This window comes from Amblyomma maculatum, chromosome 3 (assembly GCF_055883805.1).
Source record: "Amblyomma maculatum isolate TAMU_Amacu chromosome 3, ASM5588380v1, whole genome shotgun sequence".
Lineage (NCBI taxonomy): Eukaryota > Metazoa > Arthropoda > Arachnida > Ixodida > Ixodidae > Amblyomma > Amblyomma maculatum.
In genome coordinates, this window is record NC_139346.1 from 41454131 (window position 1) to 41468952 (window position 14822).

Here is a 14822-nt window from a genome sequence, read left to right on the forward strand (position 1 = left end):
GCGGGGAAGGAGAGCGACTGGACGCAGGGAGTGGAATCGCTGCGGGGCGGCTCATAATGAGGCGTGAAACGGCGGTGACCGTAATCGGAGTAGCGGTCAACGTAAGGAAAACGTCGAGGTGGTGATGTCCAGCGGCTGCGGCAGTGGCGAGAGATGTGGCCAATACGCGAGCACGTGAAACAGATCGGCCTGTCGTCATGGGTGCGCCACTCATCAGGATTTCGGTATTGGTAGCGTGGCGTGTAGGAGTTGCGAGGCGTAGCGGTGGCGACCATGGGAGGGACGGGGCTCCAACTGTGGTGTTCCACGGTGTGGCTATTGGGGACGCCCAAGTTGGCACCCTCTTGACGAACGACGGCTTAAATGAGCGATATCGTCGCTAGGTTGCTGTCCGAGGAGGGCGGGTTAAATGCAGCAGGAGCGAGCGCTTCCAGTGCACGACGCACGATGCGGGTCACATTTTCAGTATTGGAAGGTTACCTTAGGGTCGGCAGATCCTCGCACGTGGAGCTAGGGGCAGTGTTGGGGAGCCGATTGAAGCGATGTGCAATGCGTTTGTGTTTGGCCTGCTCGTAATGTCGACAAACCTGCAGAACGGCGTCGACCGTGAAACAGTCCCGACAGAGTAGAAGATTGAAGGCATCGTCGGCTATGCCTTTGATGATGTGTCCCACCTTATGAGGTTCTGTCATGTCTTAACTTTTTGGCAGAAGGCCAGAACGTCTTGTATATACGTAATATAAGGCTCGGTAGATGTCTGGGCACGTGTGGCGAGGTCCCTCTTGGCGGCGAGTTGACGGCCAACCGGTTTTCCGAACAGGTCACGGAGTTTTTGTTTGCAAACATCCCAGGAGGGTATATCTGCTTCATGTGTTTCGAAACACACGCGTGCCGTGCCATTAAGGTAGATGATGACATTGGCCAGCATCAGCGTGGCGTCCCACCTGTTGTGCTGGCTAACACGCTCATAAAGCGAAAGCCAGTCCTCGATATTGACCTCATCTGTACCGCAGAATGATCCAGGGTCATGGGGGTGGGCTACGACGACAGTTGGAGTTGCGGAGGTAGATGGAGCCGCGTCGGTTGTCATCGTGACGGTTCCGAGGTGACGGCCACTGCGGAGATCCAGCGTCAGATTGTGTTGAACCCGCGACCTCCACCAAGTTCAACCCTTCGCAGTGCCGTTACATTAAGTACATCGCCGTAACAATATAATTAACTATGGAGGGAAAACAGAGGTATATATGATAGATAGGGAAGCACTTACGCGTGTATTACGAATGGGCTGAAATGAACCGCCCACTGTGAAGAGCCGACTCCGGAAATCTGATTGGCTGACGCTGTGTGGCGGGAAATACGTCATGCATAAAAGTTTATTGATGACGTCAAAATCACGTTTCATTATGCAACGGATGTTCTGCTAGTGCTGTAAATGACCTAAGTTGGGCTCCGCATTTTCAACCACTTGAGGCGGCAGGGAAAAAAACATGGCGGATTCAACGTGCAGGGTAGGTGGCTGTTAGCTCACCGCAGTTTGGTAGACAGTTTGAGGGGTGATCAAGTAATTTGTCAGACCTTGTTGTAATTGCAGAAACCCGTGAAACGACGTCATAAGGGAACTTTTCAGCTGCGTCATCTTTTAAAGGATTAATAATGAAGACGCAGACTTACAGCCGCACGAGGGTCGTAGCTACCCTCCCGTTACAAAGGCTTTGCTCTCATAGAGAAACGATCGATCCGCGCCTTCGTTGCCAAGCGCAGCAATGCGGCCCGCTAACTCAAGCGGTTGATCTGCGCGAGAAGAGGGATTTCAGAGAGCAACAGAAGAGGAAGTTGGGCGAGTTGTAGGTTGTTAATTATGGTGCGCGGGCACTCTTTAGCACAAAGACAAATAAAAGAAGAGAAATAAAGACGCCAGTCCCGTGTTTTCTTCTCTTTGTGTCTGTGTTCAAGAGCGCCCAACAAAACCATCATGAATTTCATAGAGCACCGCGATGCTAATTATCTGTCTGGTCTGTTCGTGAATACAGCCTGAGGAGTCTTATAGTTCGATGGCGCTGTGCATGACTGTGCGTGACTTTCCTCCTACTCAGCCTAAGCCCTTTGAGCGTGTTCGTGAGTAGTGCGAGGCTGACACTGCTTCAAGCGGACAACATGACATAGTTCGGTTTTTGCAGACATACAACCCAATGCTGTCGGGCGGGCTGTTGCATAAGTTAAATCATTGATTCGTTTGACAACCATATTTGGGCAGTACTAGTTGGCCAATAGGTTTTGATGTAGGCTACGGCGCCGAATTAGACGCCAAATCCAGACTAAATCGCCTATAGAGTACGTGACCCGCCGGTCACTGCCATCGTATTGTACTTTAGAACGTTCTTGTGAATCACCAGACCATAATCGGACGATTCTCCGAGCTTCTTCGGTGAGACAGAGGGTCTCAGCCAGGCAGGGGTCTTCCTTGATTGTGAAGGGCAGGATAGTATTCAGGGAGTAGCGTGGCGGTCTGGCATGCAGTAGGAAGAATGGACTGCACCCAGTCGTCTCATGCGTGGCGGTGTTAAACGCATACGTGATGAAGGGTAGTATGGTGTCCCAGGTCTTATGCCCTGCAACCACATACATGGCTAGCACATTGATAAACATTCTGTTGACGCGCTCAGCCAAGCCATTTGTTTGGGAATGGTATGGCATCGATTGTCGGGAGGTTTCAGCGCATAAACGCATGAGCTCTTCAACTACATCAGCAGTGAATTGCCGGCCCCGATCAGTGATGACAATTCGTGGTGACCCGTGTCGTAAGATGACTGAGTGCAGCAAACAAGCAACACCTGATGCGCCGTAGCAGATGGGAGAGCGGCGGATTCACAGTAACAAGTGAGATAGTCCACGCAGATTACAATCCAGATATTTCCATCCACGGACATCGGAAACGGACCTACGAGGTCAATGCCTACTTGATCTAACGCAGCTGTCGGGATCTTCATAAGGTGCAGGAAACCAGATGGAGTTGAAGTTGGATGTTTGTGGCGTTGACATTGCTTGCAATGACAACGTACTGTTCAATTGTAGAGCGCATTATGAGCCAGTAAAATCTTTCTTGAGCACGGTGGAGTGTTCTAACCGATCCAAAATGCCCAGAGGTTGGATTATCATGCATGACACGCAATACGTCCGTGCAAAGCGTCTTGGGAACTACGAGTAGGCATCGCTGGCCGACAGGCGAATAACTCTTTTTTGTATAGGATGCCATCACGCACACAAAAACGGCTTGTAGCTGCCCTGGCTTGGGCGGCGGCAAAAAGAGGCTGCAGACTGCTATCACTTTGCTGCTCCGGCTTGAAAACATTCGTGTCGGGGAGCGCTGGCTCCATGGTCGATATATAATCGTCGAATTTGTTGCTGTCATGTCCGGTCGTGGCCATTGGCCTCCTAGAAAGACAATCTGTGTCTGCATGACACCTCCCGCTTTTGTACACCACGGAAAAGTCATATTCCTGTAACCGGAGGGCCTAGCGTGCGAGGCGACTACATGGGTCTCGAAGGTTACGCAGCCAACAGAGTGAATGACGGTCAGTTACGATAGTAAACAACCGTCCGTACAAATATGAACGGAAACGCTGCACAGCGAAAACTACAGCCAATCACTCCTGTACGGTGACTGTGTAGTTTCTCTCCGGCTTGCTCAGGGTACGACTTGCGTATACGATAACATGCTCTCATTCATCGTGCCGTTGGACAAGGACTGCCCCGAGAACGATTCTACTAGCGTCACTGCAGCAGGATCGAAGTGACGTAGGATGGGTTTCAATATTAAAAGAAACTTCAGTTGACGCGATGACGCGTCGCAGTCTGGTGTTCAGTCAAAACTGGAGTTTTTGTTGAGAAGGCACGCCAATGGGTAAGCAACGTCAGCAAAGCGATGTATAAAGCATCTAAAATACAAACACAACCCTAGAAAACTGCGCAACTCCTTTACTGTCTGCGGGGGTTTAAAAGACTCAACAGCAGTTTTCTGGGGATCCGGCATTACACCATCAACATTGACAAGGTGTCCTAGCACCAGCGCTTGGCGCTCTCCAAAGCGGCACTTTTTTGAGTTTGGAATTCAAGACGCGTAATAGACGGTCATTGTGTTCTTGGAAGGACTTCCCAAATATGACGACATCGTCGAGAAAGCAAAGCGAAATGTCCCATTTTAGGCTGCTAAAAATTGTGTCCATAAAGCATTCAAATGTTGCAGGCGCATTAAACAGGACGAATGGCATAACATTAAACGCATAAAGGCCATCTGGCGTTGCGAAGGTGATTTTTTTCTTATTTGCAGGGTCCATTGGAATTTTCCAGTAGCCAGATCTGAGATCAGGACAAGAAAATTAGGACGCACCAGAGAGGCAGTCGAGAGCATCGTCTATGCGAGGAAGAAAATAGACGTCCTAATTTTTGTAACAAAATTTAGACACCGATAATCAACGCAGAATCACCACGAACCGTCTTTATTGCGTACGAGAATAACAGGGGCAGCCCAGGGGCTAGAGGACTTCTGTATCATCTTCTCCCCTAGCATGTCATCCACTTGTTCATAAATGACTTCGCGCTCACATGGGGACACGCGATATGGCTTTTGACGGATGGAACGAGCCGAATCAGTGTCGATGGCATGATGGGTTCGATGTGCAGGGCGAGAGGTTGGTCCATCTGTTTGAGAAAAGTCAAACATAGGCGAAAAGGATAGAAGAATGTCTACAAGAATAAGGCGTTGAGGTGAGCGTCGATCGGAGCTGATCATGCGGAAGATCGAAGTTTCCTCAGCAGCCAGAAGTACGGTGGCACTCGTACTATCTGTGACCAAACCAACGACGCGGGGCGCATCGGGTCCACAGGAGGCAAGCTTAAATCCCGTTGGTAAAACTGCGGGCTCAGAAGATGGATTGATTGTCCATAACGAGGCACTATCGTGATGCACGGAGGTCATACATTGAGGAATAATAACATTTTTCTTCAGGCATGTTGAGTGGACTGGGTGCACCACGGCCTGATATGAAACCTGGTCAAGGAGTGGAGCGGACACGGGGACGAACATGGCAGTTAAAGGTGGAACTACCGTGTCTTCGGTATTGCATTAAAAACTGTTTCTTCATTACGGCCACTTTCAAAAAGAGTCGGCAGATGGGAGCCGTCAAAATGAACCTCTTGATTTCGGCCGTCCACGGTAGTGCCACAAAACTTCAAGAAGTCCATTCCTAAAATGATATATGCGTAGAGTGGGGTAAGACAATGATTTCGGCTTGACAAATTGCACCACTCACATACACTTGCACACTAGACACACCCAGTGGCCGCAACGCCTCTCCACTCACATCACAAAACGTTGAAGCACGGTCATATTCAAACATCTCTTTGCGTCCCAACAAGCGCCTAAACTGATTACTCATCACAGACACAGTCGCACCCGTATCCACCAAAGCTAATGTACACACACCATCAATGTACACACAAATTTTGTTTTTTAGCATTATATTATGAGGGATGTTGGCACACGGCACATTTCCAGCGGCCTCACCTTCATTGTTCGTGCTGGTTAGTTTTCCTGCCGAGTCGACATGGAGCGCCGCAGCGGTGATGGAGAACGACGCGCACGGAGGTTGGTGGAAGAGTAGCACTTCTATCAGATGCAGGGGAATGTTCGCGGAGATTCTCGTTATGGAGTTCGCGGTAATACCCACGCGGAGAATTTCATTGCTGAAACACGAGACTGTATTGCCGATTGTTGGGTACTCTTGGAAGCGCGGGGCGGTTTAGCGGGGCGGGAACCTACTGCGGCAGTACCTGGCGATGCGACCTTCGATGCCGCAGCGGTAGCATATCTGTGGGGAAGGTAGAAAATGCTGTTGCGGATAAGAGCCAGGAACAGCTGGGCGCGTCGTAGGTCTGGCTGAATTCTCATACTGCTCAAGAATCTTGGTAGATTGAATTGAAGATCTAGGTGCACTTGAGGCGACGTCATAGTTTGGGGCGTCAAGCATCGATGCATTTCGGTGGCCGAAATGCCTAGGCGGGTAGTCAATAGAAGCTGCAACTTCATGAGTTTGTGCAAAAGGCTGCACTGTAATCGCTTCTGGTAGTGAAGCCGACCATCTAGATACCCTTCGGATAGAGACCTCAGCAGATTCGTGCAGGGGGAGTGGGCTGAGCCGCAGAAGTTCTTCCCGCACGATTTGCCGGACAGTCGATGGAAAATCAAGTTGGGCATGGTCATCAAGGCTGGCCATGGTAGGCACTTTGGCCAGCCGTCCAAATTTCGCCTCAATACTATGCGTTTTGAGAGCTTGAAAAGCGCGGATGTGTTTAATAACATTAGAGACGGTTTCAAGGGTGTCTTTGGCGATTAAAACGTTGTACAAGTCAGCCGCGATGCCCTTCAAATTGTGGCCGACTCTGTCTTCCTCGGGCATGTTGGAATTGACACATTTGCACAATCTGAGGATCTCTTCTGGATAAGTGGTACAAGTTTCATCAGGCGATTGAGCTGTTTGAGCGAGGGTCTCCTCAGCCCGCTTTTTGCTCGGCACAGAGTCCCCAAAACGTTGTTTTATCTCGGTGGTACACCGTTCTCAAGTTGTCACATTGTCCTCGTTATTCTCAAACCAAGTCAGAGCCGTGTGAGTTAGAAAGAAAACGACATTTGTGAGCATCGTGATAGGGTTCTACCGGTTGTACCAACTAACTCGTTCATAATGAAGTAACCACTTCTCAACATCCTCACCTTCGTCTGCAAACGGTCGTGGTTCCCTGTAAGGCTGGCAGGGAATAGAGCTGTAGGGAGCAGGCCTGTCACCAGCCTGGCTTGCAGCGTCACGGCTTGCACGGTTAGAGTCGGTGTGTTCCATGATAGCTGGAAGCGGTGGCAGTCCAGCAAGGCTACGACTACGTCGAAACTCCTGTTGGTCTTGACTATGCCAGTTCTATGGCCGGCATAGTCAAGACCAACTGGAGTTTCGATGTAGTCATCGCCTTGCTGGACTGCCACCGCTTCCAACCATCATCGTCGCCTACACCGATGCAGCGATCGGGAAAGAAGGCGATGTAACCTCAGCGCCCTATTAGACACCGGGATCGCCATTGGAATCGAAAGAAACCGAGATCTACCGCTGGTAGAGGCGGAGGAGATTGCTATAGCAATTGTCGTTGCACGACCAGACGTGAAACACGTCATCAGCGATAGCAAAGCGGCGGTTATGAATTTTAGCAAGGGTAGAGTTAGCAATCGTGCTGCAAAAAGTCTGAACGAGTCATCTCTCGCCAAAAACGTGACCAAAATCTGGACCGCAGCACACGCCGGTCTCGCCGGCAAAGAGGCTGCCCACATGATCGTTCGCTCCTCGCTACCTCAGGGTGCTGCGGACGCCTCCACAGCAACATCTAAAAGCAAAAAATGTATTGGTACGTTTAGGGATGCACCCGACAACCTGAAGAAAGACCGGAGGATATATCCGCCACCGGATAGATCCCTCAGTAAAAAGGAATCATAGGACTGGAGAAGACTCCAAGCTCGAAATTTCTTTTTGCCCCTGTGGAGGAGTTGGACGGGTGCCAGAGGGCGGAAGATGGACGGTGCAGAAACCGAAATTTCCAAGTTTTGCGGCCACGTGGCAACATTAAATCACATAATATGGAGATGTGTTCGTGCCCCAGGGCGCAACGCGATTAAAACTAGCGATGAATGGGTGACACCCCTAAGAAGCTCCGACGAAAAAACTCAGCGATTTGCTGTCCGCCTGGCGGTCGAGGCTGAAGACTTCTGCTAGACGGGGCCGGATGTCTTCCGGCCGCGGTGCGACTGATTGCCTCCCCGGACGCCTGCGTGCGGTCCCGGAGGTGACTGCCGCGCCATATTCGGCGGAAATAAATGTTCTACCTCCTCTCCCTCCAGTTGGTCTTGCTGCGCCATCGGTAGGGATCGAACGGTGTACCTTCCACCAAGTTGTTACGGTGAAATAAGAAAGGGGGTGTTTATTTATGCCCTAGTGAAAAATCCCGTATCGCGACAAACGGGTTTGAACCGGTCCTGTATTATCCCGTATAAATTTCATACCGGTGTGATCAGTCTGTATGAAGCCTAAACGGGTTTATATCGGACAGGTTGTGTCCGGTATGAATCTCAATCCGGACGGTCCAGTCCTGTATAGAGTTAATACAGGGCAGACCATTTCCAGTATGCAACTTATAGAAGCCATCCCAGTCCGGTATGGATATGGGACTGGACGGACCAGTCCTGTATTGAGCTCATATACAGGACAGGTCATGTCCGGTTTAACAGAAACCAGACAAACCCGATATGAATGAAACTAATACGGGACAGAGTATCTCTGCTTTTCAACACAATTCGGGCGGATCGTGAAGCTCAACCAGGATGACCACGTCGAAACATGCCTTCGCGCTAATTAAACATGAAGCCATACATAATATACATAGCAACTTTTCTGTATACGCGGAATTCGCGTTGTTTCGCAAATACCTAGAAGATATGAAGCCATGGATGTGTGCGCTAGCAATTACATACACGCATCGTGTTTTTCTTTTGCGTGTGCGACAGTCGCTGCAGCTTGTACGATCTTGCGGTGCATCTTCACATCTGCGACTGAAGATCTGCCACCTTCAACGCGAAAGTGCAAGCAATAACGTAGCGTTTCGTTAGCGAGGATAAAATACGCTCGAGAATAAATGAAACACATCTCTGAGCATCGAAATATGTACAGGTCAGCCGGATATCGGGAGTCGCTTCCTCGAGTGTTTATGTATGCAAAACACTTGTTCAGAAGTAAATTAATTGACGTCGCGGGTTCGCTGGCATCAGGTGAAGCTAATACAAGCCGTATTACAAGTGCTGGTGCACCACATATATCTATATGTAGCAAAAATCACATGCGTTCGAAGAAAATGACAAAACACGTCAGCACTAGTAAATTGTGACATTGTGAGGTTTGTCTGCAAGAAAGCGATACATTGTAAAGATGCGGGATACGGATAACTCTTCGTGATGGCAGGAAAAAGATTCAGCGTGGTTAAAGGGCGATCGTTCAATTAAGACCAGAAATTCTACACCCTACAAAAATACACAAACTACAAAAGAGCAATGTCGACTACATAAGCAGAAATATAATCACTACCACCGTATCCTGTAGATACAATAATGTTCCTGGGCCTCCACAGCTTGTGGAAAACCAGAATGCAGTTTAACAAAGCAGATATACAAGTCAATCCTGTACGAGAACATTTCATGCACAGTGTTGTGTGGTTCAGGGAAGTGCATATGACACTCCCCGAGCAGCCACAATGGATTCATGTGCTTGACAGTTTGGTAAAACTGAAAACGTTTTAACCCGCCGTGTCAGGCGAAAGTGTGCTGGCACGTTTTATTGTTCATCGTCTTGTTTTGAATTTCCAAGTCGCCAATAAAGAAAAAAAAACTGTCGTGTAGGGATTAAAGTGCGTGATTGTTGGCTGAAAAAACCGAAGTTCGAATCACATATAAATTTTTTCTTTTCTATATCTTTTTTCTTTTTGTTTCTTTTTTTGAAATGTAGTGGCGTTATTTTATAGCTCTGCATGCTTTTTCCAGCCTGCCGTCCAGTTTTTTTCTAAAACAAGGGCCACGGACCATACAGGAATTTCCGGAATGAGAGCTCCGCGCGGTTTCATTTCGGTTCAGCCTGTATCAATTACCCAGAAATCGGACGAACGCGTCATTTCTGGAAGTGATACCGGGCAGAGTATTTCCGCTTTTGACCAGAAGCCGGGCCGATCGACAAAGCTAAACCAGAATGACCATGCCGGACACGCCAGCTCACTAAATAAGCATGATACCAAACATATTATACAGCTACTCTTTATATAAAGAGTACGCTTCATTTCCCAAATACCTCGAAAATACGAAGCCGTCGAAGTGTGCGCTAGCAAGCATATACGCGCGTCGCGTCGCTTCTGCACGTACAACAGTCGCTGCAGTTCGTACGATCTTGCGGTGCGTCTTCATATCTGCGACTGAAGATCTGCCGACTTCAATGCGAAAGTGGAAGCACGAACACATCGTTTCGCGAGCGATGACAAAAAATTGTTCGAGAAAAAATAAACAAACATCGCTGACCATCGAAAGATGCGCAGATAGCCGCACACCGGGCTACGCGTTCTCGAATGTTTACGTATTGAAACCGCTCAGTCGGAAGTGTATTCATTGACATCGATGCTCCGCTGGTAGCACGTGAAGCTAAAACGCCCAGTATTACAATTATTAATGCACAGGATATCACTGTATGTAGGAAAACTTACAAGACGATGAAAAACACATCAGCACTAGTTAATTATGATATGTTGAGGTTTGCCTTCAGTAAAGCGTCGCATTATAAAGATACGGCATATTTGTGAACCCTCGTGATAGCCTGGAAAAATATTCAGCGTCTTTAAAGGGCGATCGGTGAATTACGGCCACAAATTCTACAGCCAAGGAAAATACACATAGTACGAAAGAGCAAAAGTGCCTACATATACTGAATAGCTCTTTCGATCTCTCCGTCCTTTTCTTCTTGTCCCCGGAATCGTATACTTCGGAGGTGATTTTAATTGCATACTCAGCACGAGTGATAGAGCGGGCGGGGGAGGCGGTGCGGATGCGTCTGCGCGGGTGTTAAGAGAGGTCTTGGGCGATTCTGACCTGGTGGACGTGGCGCTCAGACGAATGGGGTCGACTGCGCGCTACACTCGCTGGCGCGGCACAGCGCAGGCTCGCCTCGATCGCATCTATGTTTGAGGTGAGGCCCTCCATCGCGTCCGCAGCTACACCGTCACTCCTGTGTGTTTCTCGATCATGGCCTGGTCTCGTGCGTGCTGGGTGCCTTAACATGTCGAACAGGAGAAACAGTGGAAAGACGGTGTATAATGAACTCGATTATTCTTTGCAACGAAAAGTACTTAGATAAAGCAAGTAAGGATATTGCTAGGCTTAAGTCTGCATCGGTTAATGCAGTAAAGTGGGAGCTATTTAAAACAAAAGTCAAAACCATTGCCGCAGAGATCGGAACAAAAATTGCCGCGTCCGCTAAAGCTAAAATCCGGCACCTCACAGACACCCTTCAGGGCCTTGTCGAGGCCAACGAAGAGATGCCGGGAGAATGTTCTGATGACATTCGGAAAGTTAAAGAGGAACTTCGATCAGAACTGGAACGGCGTTATTGGGGCGCACTCGTCCGCAGTCGGGAGCAAAGAGTGGAGTACAAGGCGCAGCCAACAAAACTCTTTTGTGCCTTCGAACGGTAGCGGGCTGCACGGGTTACTATACGGGAGGTTATTAACAGCGGCACCGCTGCGTGAGGGCATGGCGAAGTGGCGCAGGCCTCCGATGAATATTATCGCAAGCTTTTCCAGGCCGGAAAACCACTGGATCCCGTGCCATTCGAAGTCCTGAGCGAACTACCCAAAGTTCCTCAGGAGATTAGGGAGGCAACAAACTCCTCATTGACTGCTGACGAGATAGAGCGTGTAATTGCAAAACTCTTTAAGAATAAATCACTCGGACCGGACGGCATATCAGCCGAATTTTACCAATTCTTTAGAAATGAACTCAGCCCAATACTAGCTGAGGTGTTCGAGGATATAAGGAAACGAAAACTTCTCCCTCGCTCTATGCGGCGAAGCAATTTAGTCCTAATTCATAAGAAACCTTCTCCCGAATCGATCTCCGACGTAGCCGATTTCAGGCTAATCAGTCTTCTTTCCACGGACTATACGATTCTGGCTAGAGCTCTCGCTCGTCGACTCGAGACCGCCCTCAGCACCGTGGTGGGGCAGCATCAAACATGCTGCTTCAAAGGGCACTCCATAAATACCAACTTACACCGCATGAGGACGGTCCGCGAGGCGGCGGATGTAGGGCTCCTTCCTTTGGCCATTCTCCAGATCGATTTGGAGAAGCCGTTTGATCAGGCTGACCGGGCTTTCCTCTTTTCTCTCCTTCAGCAGTGCGAAGTAGGTGACGACATAATAGATTGGCTCAAAATTTGTTACACTGAGATTAGTACTGCAGTCTTCCTTAACGGTATACCAGGTACGCCAATACAGGTGATAGATTAGTACGACAAGGGTGTCCGATATCGCCTGTTCTCTTCACCTTGTATCTCGAACCTCTATGTCGCATGGTACTTGCGTCTAAAACCATAAGAGGTCTATCTCTCGGGGGCCAAAAACTGCGCGTCCTCGCATACGCGGACGATGCAGCCTTCATTTGCATATCCCAGCAACAAGTGGGGAAGGTGATTCGATTGGCAAACTCCTTCTGTCAATTTTCTGGAGCCGAAGTAAATTTAGAAATATCGCAAGGCGCCTGGTTGGGAGAGTGGAGAGGGAAGCCCCGCCAACTCTTTGGAGTAGAATGGGCCTAAAAAATTGACAAATATCTAGGCGTTAATCTAGATATTAGCAAAGCGGTCATGAACAGGTGACAACCCAAACTATCTGCCGCTGAAAGGAAGCTAGACTCATGGCGGCCGAGACACATAGCCATGTTCACGAGAGCCTATGTATGCAACGGGGCGGTTTACCCAGCGGTACTATACTCAGCCAGAGTAACCACAATCGACAGGGGCTCCGTGGGCAGGCTACACAGATCATGGGCAGACTTCGTTTGGCGCTCTACGGCAGAGCCAATGCGCCGAAGCAATCTCTTCTGGAGTATGAAGCGAGGCGGACTGGGCTTAGTGAACATAGAACTTAAACTTGCAGTCCAAAGGCTCATTTTCTTTCGAAGCAAAAAAGATAAATTTCTTCGCGCGGCCACTCAGTATCTAGGCTCGGCGCACTTGGGCCCTTGGTTGGCCACAACTAAGCCAATAGTTCACGGCATAAGAGCCACAGCATTCTACAAGGAGGTAGCGCAGTCCCTGGCGCTGCTGCAAGGGCTTTTTTCGTGGGAGTACCTGCTCGCAGTAAAACCGAGAAAGCTTTACTGGGACTTGCTGACACAATTTCTGCAACCTCCAGTATATCGACAACCACCCATAGGGGTGGGCAAGACATGTCCTCAAGTGAGTCAGGAATCTGCCCGTTCCAACAGGCTCCAAGGATTTCTTCTTCCGTTTCCACACAGGAGTTTTGCCCGTGAAAGCTCGTCAGGAAGAGCGGGGCTTCTTTTTACCATGGGGCGCAAACTGTCTCCTGTGTGGCCGGCTGAAGATCGCTCAACATGTCTTTATGGAATGCAACACGGCGCACATCTTCTGGGGCGAAGTACGGGGATTTTTAGCCACGGATTTGGAAGTCACATGGCCAGGGCTCTTGTGTCTCGACGCGCCTTCTGACTGTCCAGAGCTTCGAGACATTGTGATAGTGCTTGCGTTGCATGCCCTCTGGCGTGCGCGCGTGGATGTGGTGGAGTGTGTGCGTTGGCCGAAACTAGCGTGGCGGCACCTAGTGGACCAAACAGAGTAGACAGTGAGCGCACTAGAGTCCTCTGGCTCCGACGAATGCCTGCAGGAGGAACTACAGCGAGGCTGCCGCGCTGTGTTGGCCTTCAAGACATACGAACGGTTTGGGTGCCGCTGATACTTCACGCAGCATTGCCGAAGTATTTTTCCCCTTCTCCTCTGGATTCCCCTTTGTCTTTTAGTGGCGCATTTCTGGCAATATGTTTAAATTTGTCTGACCCTTTCTTACCAGACCGCTCGATATAATTCTATTGTGTATTAATCTCCCCTCACGTTTCTAATGGCCGACGTTAACATCAGAAGCAATCAATGCACTCGGATATTGGTTGAGTTGCAGCCTTGTACATATAAATGTAAACAAAGGTTTTTCCGTTACGACAAAAAAATCCGGCATAGTGTAGTGATTAAGGTGCCCGTCTGAAGAGCATGAGGAACGAGGCTCTATTCCACACTTGGTAGTAAAAATGTTTTTTTTGCATTGAAATATTTTAAATGTTGTCATGTTATTTTATATTGTTGCATGCTTTTTCCACCCTGGCGACGCGTTTCTTTCCGGAAACGAGGGCCATCAACCATACAGGCCGTTCCGGTATCAGATCTCCGCGCGGTTTCATTCCGGACTTTCCAGGCCAGCATATAATCTTCCTGAAATAGCCCACAATCCTGTATCCCAGATCCTGTACAGTAAACCTGTATATGATTTTTTGAACGATTTTTATACAGGATTTTTCAGTAGGGTAATGCTATGGCAGCGGGACAAGGTGAAGCCTACTAGCCCCCAGACACCAACGCTTCTTCCTCTTCTTCTGCCACACCAGCACAATCCTTCGTCGTCGTCAGTAGCGTGAGAATATGTTCCATTTACTTGGGATATGTTTCCTTGCCACATCTGATGTGTTTCAATATAAAGTATTGTTTTAATATGCATGTGGGATCACTATTTGCTTATTTTTCAGAAAAGAAAGTATTGCAGGAACGTGTTATGACGGACCGCTCTAATCTTATGATGTAGTTGAGTGACATTTTGTGTTTATTGCTTTTTTAATACATCCGGAAAATAATCTCCCTTAATGGAATTGCATTTTACCATTTCGACAGTGAGGAATACGCGCGCGTGGCGCCGCCCTAATTTCATACCATGATTTCCTCAGTCATCTTTCGCTTTCCTTCCTTATAGTCCTTCCTTATTGTGCTTTGTATGATGCCTTCCACTTCGTGCGTGTGTGTGTGTGTGTGTGTGTGTGTGTGTGTGTGTGTGTGTGTGTGTGTGTGTGTGTGTGTGTGTGTGTGTGTGTGTGTGTGTGTGTGTGTGTGTGTGTGTGTGTGTGTGTGTGTGTGTGTGTGTGT